A 16125-nucleotide genomic window follows, 5' to 3' on the forward strand; every position below is an offset into this window, starting at 1 on the left:
ATTAACTTAATTTAATATTCTTATATAAATATTTAAACTTCAGAAAACAAACAGATATAAGTGAATAAGGCAATTATAAGGATTAGTTGCCTGAAAGGTTTTGTGAAAAGTATAAGTGATATCTAAGTGTTAAAAGAATATATATCTTTTCTTTTTTTAATAATCTTACTTCTTCTAATATTAAACTTATGAAATCAGTGAAAAGGAAACTTTGATTAAGTCTGTTTTAGAGTGCCCTTATTTAGAGAATTTTTTTAAATAACTGGCACTCCGATTTCAGGAATTCAAGGAAAATGATGAACTTGTTGATCCATCGTCCAAGCAGTATTATTTATAGTTCTAAATCGCTAAAAGTAATAATCGCTAAAAATAATAAAAAATATAATATATTTAAAAATAAATTCAAGGAAAATGATTAACTTGTTGAACCATCATCCAAGCAATATTATTTATAGTTCTAAATCGCTAAAAGTAATAATCTCTAAAAATTGGTAGGATCATCTGTTTGTATAAAATAAATAAATAAAATCAACAAATAAAAAAAATAAAAATAAATAATACCGATGACATGACGTAGCGATGACATGACGTCACGATGACGTAGTGAGGACATCGGAAAATTATAATATAGATATACGCACAGAATAAGGCATCCATATCGGCCTTATTTAATCGTATACTGATGATCCGGACATTGTAATCTTAAATTTCAAGTATAACGTTTCGAAATTGTTAAAATAATCAGAATTATTTATAAATTTAAGGCAAAAATTTTTCTTTGTCTTTAGGTCTAACAAACACGATATATAGTTTGAAAGAGTATTCATGTGTTCCATATATATCTTTGAATTTTATATTTCGTTTTCATGATTTTCACTAACATCTTCTAGTGTTTTGACAATTTCATCTATAAATAAAACTGCCGACCCAATTGTAAAATTTGTATCTGAGGATATTTTTTGGGTAATATTGTAGAATGGTTTCAAAAATATTTCAATATCTATTAAATATTTGGCCTCTTCATTATTTATAATGATTTGATTATCAAGAAAGCTGCCCTTCTTGTCTAAATTATTTACCACATTAATATTCTATAAATATAAAATAATATTAAAAAAAGGTGTTTGTTATTACTTTGTTAATTGTGGAAATCATTAAGAATTTGGAATTCCATCTTGTGATGACATCTAGTGGTATATGAGTCCCACCTGATAATTCCATGATTCCTTCATAAATTTGGGAGAATTGTGTAATTTTTTAACAAATTTATTTAATTTGTCTAATTTTTGATTCAAAATATTCATTCCTGCGCTCACTATTCTATTTAGTATATGAGCCAAACATCTATGGCTATATAAACAAGAACCGTATTTATCCATATAAAATTTTGTCGTAATAGACACAGATGATATTTTTGGCATTATCGATTGTTATCGTGCTTTTTATTACATATCTCATTATCAATTTGTTCAATTGAATATTTTCGTGTGGGACCAATTTTCTTATCCCTACCAATGAATTTGTTTTTTTGTTATTATTTTCTATTCTCAGATGCGAATGTGATTTAATGATATGTCTTTTTAAATTTGCTAAACATAAAAATTATAGTCATATGTAAAATTTTAAAATTATGTACTTGAGGCTGTTATTTGCACTATAATGTGTAATGCAATGTATGCATTTCCGACGAGATTTCGTCAAAGTCATCTTAAATCCCTAAAAATACTCAACTTCCTAGATGTAGATATTTCCTAAATTTGTGATAAATCCCTTATATTAACATCTTGGATAGTCAAAGGCTCTATCTATATATTATTCATATAATAAAAAATAATATATTTTATCTCTTAAAATTGATTCTTTGTTATTATGCAAAAAGGTTATATTAAATTATATATTTTTTAAAATTGTTAAATTATATAACTAGCGAAATATATTACATCCGAATATGTGTCAAACCCACGAATATAGATTCCTTCATTGTTTATGATTTCATAACTATTTTCTTCTGCATGTAAATACTATCAACTAAGGCCTTTTGATTCTATAAAGTATTGTGTATAATTAGTGTTGTTAATCGACTTAGTCGAAAAACTGAGCCAAGTTTTGGGCTGACCTAAACTGACTCTGGTAGGAATTGATGTATACTTAAACTGGATCGAGATCGATAGAATTAAAGATACACAAGTAAGAATTTAATAAATAGATTAGAAAAATGGGTTACTCGATATGGTATTCCACGTCAAATTGTAACCTAGAATGGTCCACAATTTATTTCAAATGAATTTAATAAATTAAAAAAAAGAATATACAAAATTTAAAAACTACACCGTATCATCCAAGAAGTAATAGTAGTAGAAAGATGCATTCAGACTATCAAAAATCGATATTTTGATAATAGAGAACAAACGCATAATGGGGAAAAATGCCTAAATGAAGTGCTATTTACATATAGAAATTCAAAACACTCATCAACGGGCGAATACAAGCAAAACTATTTATGGGAAGGAGACTCAATACATTATTGGAGTGGATCAAACCTTCTATTATTAAAAAATTAGAAAATTCTGTATAAAACCCAACCAGTTAGACAAAGAAATACATATTTATTTTGACGAAAACGATTTAGTTTGGATAAAAAACCCAATTTAAAAAGGATGGCATAAAGAAAAGATAGTAAATCAACAAGCTAAATTCTCTTACCGACCACTACGAACCAAGGAAAGAATCAGTTGAACCCAAATCAATAATAACAGATGACAATATAAAGTTAGGAGAAATTAAAACAGTAAAAATGGACCTTAGTCAATATGAATTCAACCCCAATATCCAACGAGGGAACGGCCAACAAAAAGATTAATAGTTTTAAAAAAATCGGGTTTGGGCTGGGTCGGGCCTAATATTTTAAAGAAATTTCGGGCCTGGTCGGTTGGGCCTTAGATTTTTTTTTAAATATATAAATTTATCAATTTTATCATGAATATTTGTAAAATAAAAATTTTTGATTTTATTTATAGAAACTAGACGCCATATAATATATATCGTTTAATTGGAGTAATTATAAAAATTAATTTCTATATTCAAATAAATTCGGGCCGGGGGTAAATTTTTTCAAAAAAAATTTCGTTCGGGCCGGGGAAAACTTTTTTTAAAAATATTTCTGGCAGGATAGGGTTTGAAAAATTAAGCCCGATGCAGATTACTAATTCAAAGCTATTTGAATATTATATTTGTTATGCAATATTATAACTTTCCTATATTTAATATTATTGAGGTCAATATAATTGCAAAATATTAGAAGTTAAATTACATAATTAAAATAGTATATATAGATAAGAATTTAAAATAAAGATACAAATTGTTTTGATTATAAAAGAGTAGACTTGAGTTAATCAACTAATTCGAATAACGACTAGAGACTCTGAGTCGGGTGAACTCGTCTTTTTAACAACACTATGTATACTTGTTAAATGGTTGAGTTATACTTAGCCAGTTTTTTAATCTAAACGACTCATATTCAAGCCGGTTCATTAGTCATATGAGTCGGTTAAAATCCAACCCGTGCGCTATTTTTGAATAATATATTTTTACTCTTTCTCTACTGGTATCATATTAAGTAACTCCTGAACCGGCTTGAGCCCGGGCCGAATTTTTAACAACACAGATTGATTATAATAATTTAAATTATTTATAATAAAAAGATTAAAAATTACATCATCTTCCTCTTTCTGTTGAGAATCCATTATAGTATTAGTATTTTCTAACTTCAAGTACCTAAATAAGGTCTTTTGATTTTATAAAACATTGGGTTCATTAATTTAAATATAAACATTTTAAAATACACCGAAGATTTTAAAACAAATAAATATGTGGATATTCCAGATAATTATAAATTCCTACCAGTTGTCACGACAACCTTAACATCCCTTGGAAGTCAGGCTCTTAGCCTAATTAAAAAGATTGGCAGATCCTTAAGAACTAAATCAGGAGACCCAAAAGAAGGCGTCTACTTACGTCAACGCATAGAAATTCAGATTATAAAATCTAATTTCACATGCTTCATATGTTCATTCCCCGAGGAGCCCGATTAATCTATATTTTCTTCTTCTTCCCTAAATTATTTAAACCCCCCCCCCCCTTCTTCCTCATATAATCATTTGCATTAATTATATTTCCATTATATCTATTATTATACTTTGTATTATGAAGTCGTTGTTTGTTAAATTTCTTGAAATTTCGAGAATTATGTTTTGGAATTAAATGTATTTTTTTTTAAATATTAAAATAATATATATTTCCTTAAAAGGTTTTATATAAAATTAAATTTTTTTAAAATAAATTTTTTTTAAAAAAAAATACAAAATCTTGTTGGTGCCATTTAGGCGCTATAATCATTGAAATTTAAAATAATAAATATAATATTAATAATACATTATAAAAAAAAATTAAATATAAACTAATTTAATTAGTATGATCTTATTTTACCATCATCTATTTAATGATAATATTATAAATTAATATCTTAATTATCTTTTTGCTAAACACTCTTAAGTTTGTTCATCATTTGAAATTTCACTCAATACATGGCCAGACAATACTCACCTCACTATTATATAAAAGAATATAAATTTTTAATGCATAAAAGATGATAAGAATACCTGAAGTGGAAAAGATTTGTTTTGACTTTGAAAGAAAAGGGGGTATTATGTATGATCAATTGCGAAAAAAATTTAGTGAAAAATTTTTTTTGAGGAAGAATTATGAAAATCGATTTCGTGAAAAAGGCTTAATTAACCCCCCCCCCCTTTTATTCTTAAATACTTTATATATCTAATAACAAATTCAGTAACGTTTTGTAATATTTTTCAAAGAAAATACATGTTCGCATTTTTTTAGGCGTAACGATCAAGGGTGTGAACCCCGGGTCTTTCCCCGGGGCTCGTGATCAGAGCTGGTTTAGTCAATTTTTAGACCAACACCCTGGGTCTGGAGGTTACACAACTAACCAATTAACAAAACTTATTCTTTTTTTTTATTTAAATGGTTTTTAAATCAATAAATTTATTTATACGTATAATTTTAGATTTTCAAATCAATCTCCTTATTTTCAACTTTAAATGTTTTGTTATGTAATTAAAAAGTGTGCTCTCCTCTATTAACCTCATCTACCCTTCTGTTGTGATTTAATCTAGACTTGGATGCTACCTATTTCAAACATTGCATTTAAAATAACGATGAAATCATATTTTTATTCAGGTCGATGTTATATTCTTCCATGCAAATCCAATCTTAGAAGTTTTTTTAATCTCATTAGCTTCTCCCAATGATAACATCCCCGTTATGTGTACTTTGGTATTAAAAATGTTAAAATTATTTGAAGCATATATTTTTTAATGTTTACCTAATAAATTTTTAAAAAAGTTAAAATTATTTAACCGGTCCAATTTTTAATATTATTTAGCTAGCTCGCCCAATAAGATAAACGGGCGTAGGCTAAATGTCAGCTCGTTACAGCAAAAAATAAAAGTTGAAAAATAAATATTATGACAATTTTCACTTTTCTATGGTACATCTTCACTGAAATTTTAACTAAACATGTTTACGATAAATATTTTTATAACGATTATGACAATTGTCACTTTTCTATGGTACATCTTCACTGTAACTTTATTATAACATGTTTACAATATATATTTTTACCTAATTGCTTTGGAAATTTCAAAAAAGTTCACAAATAACTCTTATGACAGTGTCACTTTCTATGGTATCTTAACTGAAATTTTAACTTAACATGTTTACAATATATATTTTTACCTATTTTCTTTGAAAAAATTCAAAAATGTTCACAAATAACGATGATGACAATTGTTACTTTTCTATGGTATCTTCACTGAAAATTTAATTTAACATGTTTACAATAAATATTTTTACCTATATGTTTTAAAAAAATCAAAAAAGTTCAAAAATAACGATTATGACAATTATAACTTTTCTATGGTATATTCACTGAAATTTTAATTTAACCTGTTTATAAAACATATTTTTACCTATTTAATTTTAAAAGATTCAATTTAAATAAAACATGTATATTTTTGCCTATTTGATCTAAAAAATTAAGAAAAAACAAAAAATTATTAAAAATAACGAATATGAGATTTATGACTTTTCTATAATTTATCTTCTCTGATATCTCAAATAGTCGGAGGAACTAGACAAAATTAGCAACACTAACCCCGACTATACAGTGGTCAGGTTCGGTTCGGCTCAAAATTTTGATTTTTCGACTAAATTAGTCGATTAAGCAAGTAAACTAAATGGGTCGACTATGTCGACTAAATAGTAGTGTTGTTAAAAGACTCAATTTGAGCCGATTTTTAAAAACGGCTAACTCAATATTCTATTCAGAAAAATATTATGCAAGCTGAAAGACTTTGTTCACAGTTGGCACATAGAATTGAACATCTATTGGCGAAATCTCGACGCTTAGGCAATGTTTTCCTGGCAATAATGTTGAGTTAGCCGTTTTTAAAAATCGGTTCAAATCGAGCCGTTTAACAACACTACTAAATAGATAAACTTAGTCGGCTAAATTGGTTGTTTTAGTCGACTAAATTAGTCGTTTTAGTCGACTAATAGACTAATTTAGCGCTAAAGTTCTTAGTCGATTTCCATGACTACGACTAATTAGCAACACTAGTTTTATCCTTAGAATATGTGTATTTATTATTTTATGAAAATAATAATTTTAACTATTATATTTTGATATAAATTGCAAAAAAAATATTTTTAGCCATTTTACAAAATAACTTAATAATTATTATTCCTTAATTATTATCTTAATAATAATAATTTAATTACACAATTTAATATACCTTGCATATTATATATTAGTATGTATTAGCAACACATAATTGCTTTATATACTAAATAATTAAAATTTAGTCTTTTAATTGCGAAAAATCGGATAAGTGCGATAATATTAATTTTTTCAGTCCTAACGTTTCGCAATTATTTGTATAAACTTTTGCTAAGTGTTTTTTCGTAGATCTATCTAATATATCAATAACAGTCTTTGTTTATGTGTCAATGTAATAAATTTATTCTAAAAATATAACAATTACCATAATTCCTATTAGAATAAAAGATAATTTTTTAAATATTTAGTGCTAATTTACAATTCAGAAATCCTCGCTTCGCACTTATTCGATAAAAATGACGTTGTTGACATATAAATGGGACTTAAGTTTTTTTGCATTTAACTGATTTAAAATATATTTTATCATGATGCCATTATAGATTTTAACAAAATGGCCCTTTTTTCGCATTTAAAAGTATTTCCACTCAAGCGATATGCAATTAAACGGTTTTGACTGTATTTTGTACTGGTAACACGACTGGTCTTGATATTATAAAATATATAATATGCCAACTTAGTTCCATAAATCCATCTCTCGAATTCTTATTTTGGCAAAGCTATGATGATGTCTTAAACAATAGTGGAAGAATGAATGGGGTATAGGCTTTGTTTAGAGTTGAAGTACCGAAGGTAGCTTTTATTTGGGGCTATTGTCATTTATAAAATTTAATCATTATTCAATTATGCCAATTAATAAGGGACTTTAGACGAGATTCACATGCATTTCAAATGCAGGGCTCAAAGCATATCAAAGCGATGTACTGATAAAATTGCAACATTTAGTATGCATCAAGAATACCATTTGGTAATATTATCCTATTTGTTAAGATTTAAAATGTTTATTTAATATATTTATAGTAGCTGGATATCATAATAAAAAGCTGCAGTTTTTTCTACCTAGTGACGACTTGAGGGCAGCTTTGAAAAAATATAAGTTCTGAAGATCCTGTCACTTCTACCAAGGCGAGTGCTATAGTTTATATAAAAAAAACAATTGTATTTTGGATAAAATATTGTTTATATTATGGCTTATAAAATTGCAAGCCATGTTGAAAGATATATGGATTGCTAGAAATCAAATTTAATTTGAAAAATATTGCCTTATTGATTTGAGAAGTTTAATTTAAATATTTCTCCCATATCATTTTTTAATCTTATTAGAATGATATTAAATTTTTAAATGTTATTTCAAAGGCATATGATTTCATGAAAAGGAGAAATCTTCCTTTAGATTTTGTAAGTTATAGACTTAAAGCATAACAATTCAGAAAGAAAAGGTATATATCCCTTCATTATTAAATATAATATATTTAGATTTTAAATCTAATGTGTTTTATGTTGCATTTGATTTGATAAAAATGCAGTTTAATGAAAGATTTAATGATGAATCAATAAAATATTTAAATCAAACATAATTTTTTACACCAAATGGAATTGCGAAAGACATTTGTTAAAGATCATATTGAGGATATCAGTGAATTTTACTATTTTAATTCGATTAAGCTTTTGTAGAAATGTCTAAGTTTCCAGATATTTGTTTAACGGCTAAAAAAAGGGGGAGAGGGTTTGCAATTATTAACCTGGAAGTTAAAAAGTCTAAATAGTCAGATTCTTAGAATTTAAATTTATTTTATCAGAATATATATTAATACAATATTTAGCGTCTTCTGATTATTTTAATCATTCTGAGACTTATGATTGAGAGTGGAAAAACTATTGGTTTATCTTACTTTATCCTTTAGTTTCTAATTTTCTGTTTCCCTAATTTATTAATTTTATATAAATATTTATTAAATATTCCCATTATTCATTTACATAACTAATATTTTTTTTATAATTTACTTTTAATATATAAACTTACAATTCATAGGTCCATTTTCTCTATAATACAATTTTATGTTAGCGCAATGGAGGGAGAGTGGTCCTTACACTTTCTAAGAGATGGAAGCAAAATACTCCTTCCCTCCCCCTTTCAAAAAAAAGGAGTTAATTATTGCTTGACGATCAACCTAAATTATAAAAATAATTTTTAATTTTTAATTATTAAATATAAAATAATAATATTAATTTGTATACTATATCATCCTTAATTAGATTAATATCTCATAAAAATTAAAACAAATCCTATATTTAAAATAATATTGAATATTTAGAATAATCAAAAGAATTTATAAAGGAAAAATATTGTTGATATGTTATATATTCGCAGCTTTAGACAATCTAATCTTTAGACAGAAGCTCATCATATTTTGGTATCGATCCGATTCATTTATCTTTCTTTTGTCATCAAACTATTTAGCGTCAAATGGCAAATTATTTTTCTAAAATTTATCATTAAAATATTTTACATAATTATTTACATATATATTTTTTCTAGAAAATTGTAAAATAAAGAACAATATTAGCAATGTTCTCAACTTAGTATTAGCAAGATTCTATATTAGTATGAGCAAATATTTTTCTGAACCTTAAAGGCAAAGGTAATTGTTTTAATTAAAATATTTTACATAATTAATATTTACAGATTTATTTTTCTAGAAAATTGTAAAATAAAGAACAATATTAGCAATATTCCAACTTAGTATTAGCAAGATTCTATATTAATATTAGCAAATATTTTTCTAAACCTTAAAGGCAAAGGTAATTGGTTTTAATTAAAATATTTTACATAATTGTTAAAAAGTACAATATTAGCAATATTTTCAACTTAGTATTAGCAAGATTCTTTATTAGTATTAGCAAATATTTTTCTGAACCTTAAAGGCAAAGGTAATTGGTTTTAATGATGTGATTTATTATTTTCTAGATATTTGCAAGTATTTGACTGCAATAAGAGGAAGTATTTTACAAAATAATATGAAATATTTTCTTTTAAATTTTATTATAAATAAAAATCGTTAATTATGTATTTTGCAAGTATTTGACTGCAAGAAGAGGAAGTATTTTACAAAATAATATAAAATATTATCTTTTAAATTTTATTATAAATAGTTAATCAAAATTTTGTTAATATATTTTCTTTTAAATTTTATTATAAATAGTAATCAAAATTTTGTTAATATATTTTCTTTTAAATTTTATTATAAATAGTTAATCAAAATTTTGTTAATATATTATCTTTTAAATTTTATTATAGTTAATCAAAATTTTAATAATATATATTCTTTTAAATTTTATTATAAATAGTAAATCATAAATTTTTTAATATATTTTTCCTTAAGTATCATTGGGAAGAAATGAAGAGATTGTGCCTTCTTTGATAAATCATGCACAAGAAGATCGAGAGGATGATCTCCTTGTTTTACCATTTTTGGATGAATATTATAGATGAAGAAGTTGTAATCGATATCTCCATTGCAGCTGATAGCTCTGTAACTTTACCAATATCATTTAATAACATTCAATTCTCATATTTAAATATATAACAGCCATATAATTTTATTCTTTCCCAAAAAAACGTAATTTATTATATTCAAATAAATATCTATATATTCATCATAAATTTGTCTGCATAGTATATGCTAAAATGTAGTTTTTTTCAATATGTTATAGTTTGACAATTAATTTTAACATTATATTGTTAGAATAGAATAGAATCTGGTGATATTATAACTAATTAGATATTATATTTTATTAGAGATATTTGTAGCTTTTCAAATTTTATTGTCATTTAAATTTGGAATTTTTGAAAATTATTTTTTAAAATAAAACTTTACTATTCATATTTTTTGTATCATGTCTATCTAAATAAATAAAGGAAGGAGAGAATTGATAAAAGAAATGTAGAATCTAAAAATAATCATTATTTTATTCTAATAATCTATTTCAATTTTTTAACTTAAAACAATCGATTAATTAATTATTAGACTTTTATATGTCTAGGTCAATCATAGGTTTTAATTAAATAGGTTAATAAATTAAGCCGGCAATCGACATATGTTTAACCTTAAGTATGATCCGAATAAAAATTATAAAATCTGCCTCTTTCAAAAAATATAAAGCTTACAATTTAAATAAATATGTTATAGTAACAGACCTAATCTAAACAGATTTAAATAGCAATTATAAATATAAATTTTTATATATTAATTTGTGCTGTAAAGTAATGTAAAAAAAGTAACGTAGTTACTAATGTCGTTACCTTGAATTTTATTCAAAAAACATCTATTTCAGAGGTGATTATCAGCAGTGAATATTATATATTTCAAATCTTACAATTATTATTTTGCTTATGATTTTTTTTAATTTTATTAAATGATATATAGAAAAATAAGTTATATTATTCAAATGAAACAATTCTAGAAAGTTTATGTTCTCCAATTGAAGAGAGAAAATTAGGTAAGTCTCTTCTCTCTTCTAAAAAATCAATACATAAATTTTTCAAAATATTTTGTTTTGTATGATAACTACGACTTTTTTTGGGAGTGTATGTCCCAATACTCTATTGGCCGATTTTGCCCATGTTGACGGCTATTTCCATCCTCATCCTTTCAATTACTTCCCATATCTTAAGTTTTTGTGGCCTATAATATGCTAAAATCGATTGTTCCACCCTTCACATACATTATTTATTCGATTTTCTCCAGAAATCGTAACGTTGAATTATAATCTATTTCTATAAAATTTATCAGTTTTCTTTTTTTTCCGGGGTATTATTTTCCTCTTACGATTATTTTTATTCATATATAAAATAGCGGCGCTACTACGGGGAGGGTGAGGGGTATTTTTACAGAATAAATTTTTTTTTAAAGTTATAGAATAAAAAAATTCTATATACAAACAGGTAACGCTGGCATCCCCTTCGTTGTGATGATTTAATGAAACATGTTATCCCATCTATATAAAATTATTTTATTTTCAAAAATAATTAAAATAAAACATTTGTAATTTATAAAAAAACTTAACTAAATTACAACTCGTAATTAAGTTAGTTAAATTACCGGGGATTACTAACTGTGAATAAAAAATGTTTTGAAGATGGTTAAGTAACTCTAATAATTATATAAGAGAATTTAACATAGTCTGGAAGAGAAAAAATAGTAAATCAAACAAACTCCGCCATAATCATCGCAATTTGAAAAAATATTTGAATGGTTTAGTTAGAAAATGGGATTAATGTAGAAAAAATAATGCCTATAATTTATAATTAAATTTAAATGTATTTTTTTTTTGTTTTTTTTCTCTTTAGCTTTCACCTTTTCTGGTGGTAAGCTCCTTCAACATCTCTCTCCACTTTATATAATTTATACTTCTTTATATTATCTCCATGGTTTGTAGACTTCTCTCGTCTGATTCTTTGGTTGGCCTCTTTCCCTTTAATTTGTGTGGGATATCAAAGGCCTGCATGGTTCCAGTTTTATCTTGTTTTGAGTGGATTTATTTGAGATGTGTAAATTCATGACTGTGTTGTGCGGCTATATCTTCTCCTGTGACTTTGCAGGCTATTACATCTTTCAATCTTCTGCGAGAGATTAGTATGTAATCTATCTGTGTTTTCCTTGTACCACTTTCGTATTAGGTGTTGTATTAGGTGTTGGTAAAGGCAAGGTGAAGGCTTGCGCAAATTTCAGTATATGCTCTCCTCGCAAATTTCAGTATATGCTCTCCTTCATCATTTCTTTCTCCATATCCAAAACCACCATGATGCCTTTCTCCATATCCAAAACCACCATGATGCCTTTTGTAGCTCGCAAATTTCAGTATATGCTCTCCTTCATCATTTCTTTCTCCATATCCAAAACCACCATGATGCCTTTCCCTGTCCACTGCCTATGCTCCCTTCGACTTTTCCCCACATGCGCATTTAAGTCACCACCAATTATGACTAGGTCATCCTTAGGGATTTCCATTACAGCTTCATCGAGGATAGCTCTAAAATCATCTTTCTCTTCTTCCTTGCAAGCCGTTTGAGGAGCATATAATGAAGGGATGTGTAGTATCGATTGACCAATACAGAATTTTATCTTCATTAGTCTATCAGAGATCCTGTTGACTTCTACAACTGAGGAGGTTAGATCTTGACTGAGGATGATGCCGACACCGTTCCTATTGCTAACAAGTCCATTATAGTACAATTTATACCCATCTCCAATCATCAAAGTCTTCTGTCCTTTCCATTTCGTCTCTTGTATGCAAGCTATATCAACTTTTCTCTTGTTCAACATTGATGCCAATTCTCTCGTCTTACCTTTAAGCGTCCCAATATTCACCGTTCCTATTGCTAACAAGTCCATTATAGTACAATTTATACCCATCTCCAATCATCAAAGTCTTCTGTCCTTTCCATTTCGTCTCTTGTATGCACGCTATATCAACTTTTCTCTTGTTCAACATTGATGCCAATTCTCTCGTCTTACCTTTAAGCGTCCCAATATTCAAACTTGCTAATCTTGTTTTCTTTGCTTTGACCTTTACTTTACTTTTTACAGGATGGAGGTCTACACCCTGCGCGTCGCATGGAGGGAACGCCCTAGCTTTCATATTCATATTTTCATTTGTGTCCTTCATTTTGTTTATTGGACCCTTAGCACCCGGCTGTCCAGGCCTGTCGATGACCGGGGTGTCATCTCTAAGCTCCGAAATTCATAATACCATATGTCTTTACACATCAGTCATCGAAGAAAAACTTGAAAGTTTTTATGGTTCTTACCAGGATTGAACCTGCGTCCTTGTTCATACTCGTGTTTCCAAGCGTACATCTTACCCATTAGGCCACCCCGGCGATAAATTTAAATGTATAATAAGATTTAAAAGATTAGTAAATGAGATTTATTTTTTCTTAGTTTACCCAAAGTAGAGTAGAGCTGTGCGAATTCAATTTTATTTTGCCTCATTGCAATTTATTTTGGAACCCTATCTCAGTTTATACCTATTGATCTTTAGACACTACTAGCACCTTCCTCCTTACTTTAGCTCTGAGTCTGAAAATATTTTAATTTATTTAAATAAAAAGCACTTTAATTTTTATATAAAGTTAAATTTAATTAAACCATAACTAGACCCGATTAAAATTTTTTTTATCCCGAAGCTGACTTGCTTGCAGGGTTATGCTATTTAACAGTTATAAACAACTCCGGGTCTGGACCCTATGTTTGAACCCCTAGTCTGTGCTCAGAGCAGGCTTGAGCACAAACTAAGTTAGTAAATTTTACGACCAAGCAAATTAACAACACTTGTGCCAATCATTTTTAAAAATTAGACGCAACACGGCTCGAATTTTCTACAAGAGCTTGGAGGGGAAAAGTTACTTCAAAACTGCCTGATTGATTAAATTTGAGGAGGCATCTTATAATACATTAACTATTTCGTTTTTCTCTCCCTTTTCTCATTATATATTATGTGTCCGCTTAGACTCCAAATATTGTTAAAAATAATTAAAAAATAAAAACATTTATTTGTACTATAAAATTATTTATTTTTTATTAGTGTTGACATTGAAAAGTCAAGATGTACACTTTAAAACCATTTCAAAAATTACATTTTCTAAGTGTAAGCTATTGTGGAATAAAATGGGGGCAATCTTCAAACTCTGCAGCCATTTTTAAGGAAAGCATGGGAAAGAACTCTTTTTATAACGTCTAGAAATTAATAGATAGTCTTATTAAGGATAATTGCATATGATGACTCTTAAACCGTAACGCGTTCCTTTTTTCAGATGTAACGCGTTCCTTTTTTCAGATGTAACGCGTAACTCTTACGCGTTTCTTTTTTGTAGTAACGTTTACAGCACTAGAAATAATTAAACACTTTTGTTTTAAAATATTAATAAAAAAATTATATTTTAATATGATATTTATGTTAACTTTAAAATTTTTAACTATCCACTTAAAGATCTTCATAAATATATACACATTCCACTATCAATGAAAAATTTATTATAGCTTAGAATCAGGTGGGTTCAGAAATTTCAAATTAATCTTTTACACCTGACAATTAACATAAGTCAGATTGTCTACATTCTGTTATTAACAAAAATCATTTATATTATTTAATTTATTATTATAAATTATTTTATCGATGATTATATATTTAAATATATTCTTTCTATATTTTATTTAATAAATATTGCTTTATTAAATATTACACTATATATAATTAAATATTACTTTATATATATATTTGAATATTACTTTAGATATATTTAAATATTACTTTAGATATATTTAAATATTACTTTAGATATATTTAAATATTACTTTAGATATATTTGAATATTTAAATATTTTATATTTAAATTAAATATTCATAAATATATATTGCATAAATTATAATATAAATATTTTAAAATTTATTAAATTTAAATGTTAAAATTTTTTTTTTTTTTTTTTATAAAATATATACTTTATTAATAAAAATATTGAACGTTAAAAGTAAAACATATATACGTAATTTAAAAAAATATATATATTAAAAATGTCATGTAAACTATAAAATCTATATAAAAAACTGTATAATAAAAAAAATAAAATAATTAGAATAGTGAATTGTATGTTGGGTGGGAGGAGGTCAAGAAAGAGAGCCATGGATGGCAATGCAGTTAGATCTGCATATATCAATAGATATGCGCTGTCTGAGATAGAAGCCTTCCTGAGGATCACCAGGATGGCGCGGATTTTTTTACCGAGGGTTTTGAAGAAGGTTAGGGCATGATTGCCAAAAGACCCTGTTGTGTCGGATACGATTGGTATGAGATTGCAATTTGTTAGGGAAGTGTATTTATTAATTTTCGAGTTTTCAGCTCGCATGAATGAGTTCTTATGTCTTGTTTGTATTCACCATCCTTTTTTTGGGGGAGGGCCTCCTTTGATCGTATTATTTTGATCGTAAAATGGTCCATTTAGTCCATTTTAGTTCAAAATGGACGATTTTTTCATTCATATGAATTTATATGCACTTAATTTTTCTAATTCTTTATATCAGATTAATGTAGTAATGTATACCTATTAATAAACATATATCAATTATTTATTAGATAATGAAGAAGAAGAGCTACTGATTTTGAACTCCTTTAAATAATGGAAATAGAAACAACTGATAAATATGATTATAATTTATTATTTATTAGATAATGAAGAAAGATGAGCTACTGATTTTAAACTCCTTTAAATAATGGAAATATTTTTCTAATTCTTTATATCAGATTAGTGTAATAATGTATACCTATTAATAAACATATATCAATTATTTATTAGATAATGAAGAAAGAAGAG

General features: G+C 26.5%; 1 long non-coding RNA gene across 1 annotated transcript; it reads left to right on the forward strand.

The window, feature by feature from the left end:
• Nucleotides 1-9265: 9265 nt before the first annotated feature.
• Nucleotides 9266-10499, forward strand: LOC135922158 (uncharacterized). The gene is made up of 4 exons (XR_010570760.1): nucleotides 9266-9396; nucleotides 9441-9556; nucleotides 9600-9685; nucleotides 10138-10499. It is a non-coding gene; the product is annotated as an uncharacterized LOC135922158 (long non-coding RNA).
• Nucleotides 10500-16125: the final 5626 nt, after the last annotated feature.

Source organism: Gordionus sp. m RMFG-2023, chromosome 1 (assembly GCF_954871325.1).
Source record: "Gordionus sp. m RMFG-2023 chromosome 1, tfGorSpeb1-WG-v2, whole genome shotgun sequence".
NCBI lineage: Eukaryota > Metazoa > Nematomorpha > Gordioida > Chordodea > Parachordodidae > Gordionus > Gordionus sp. m RMFG-2023.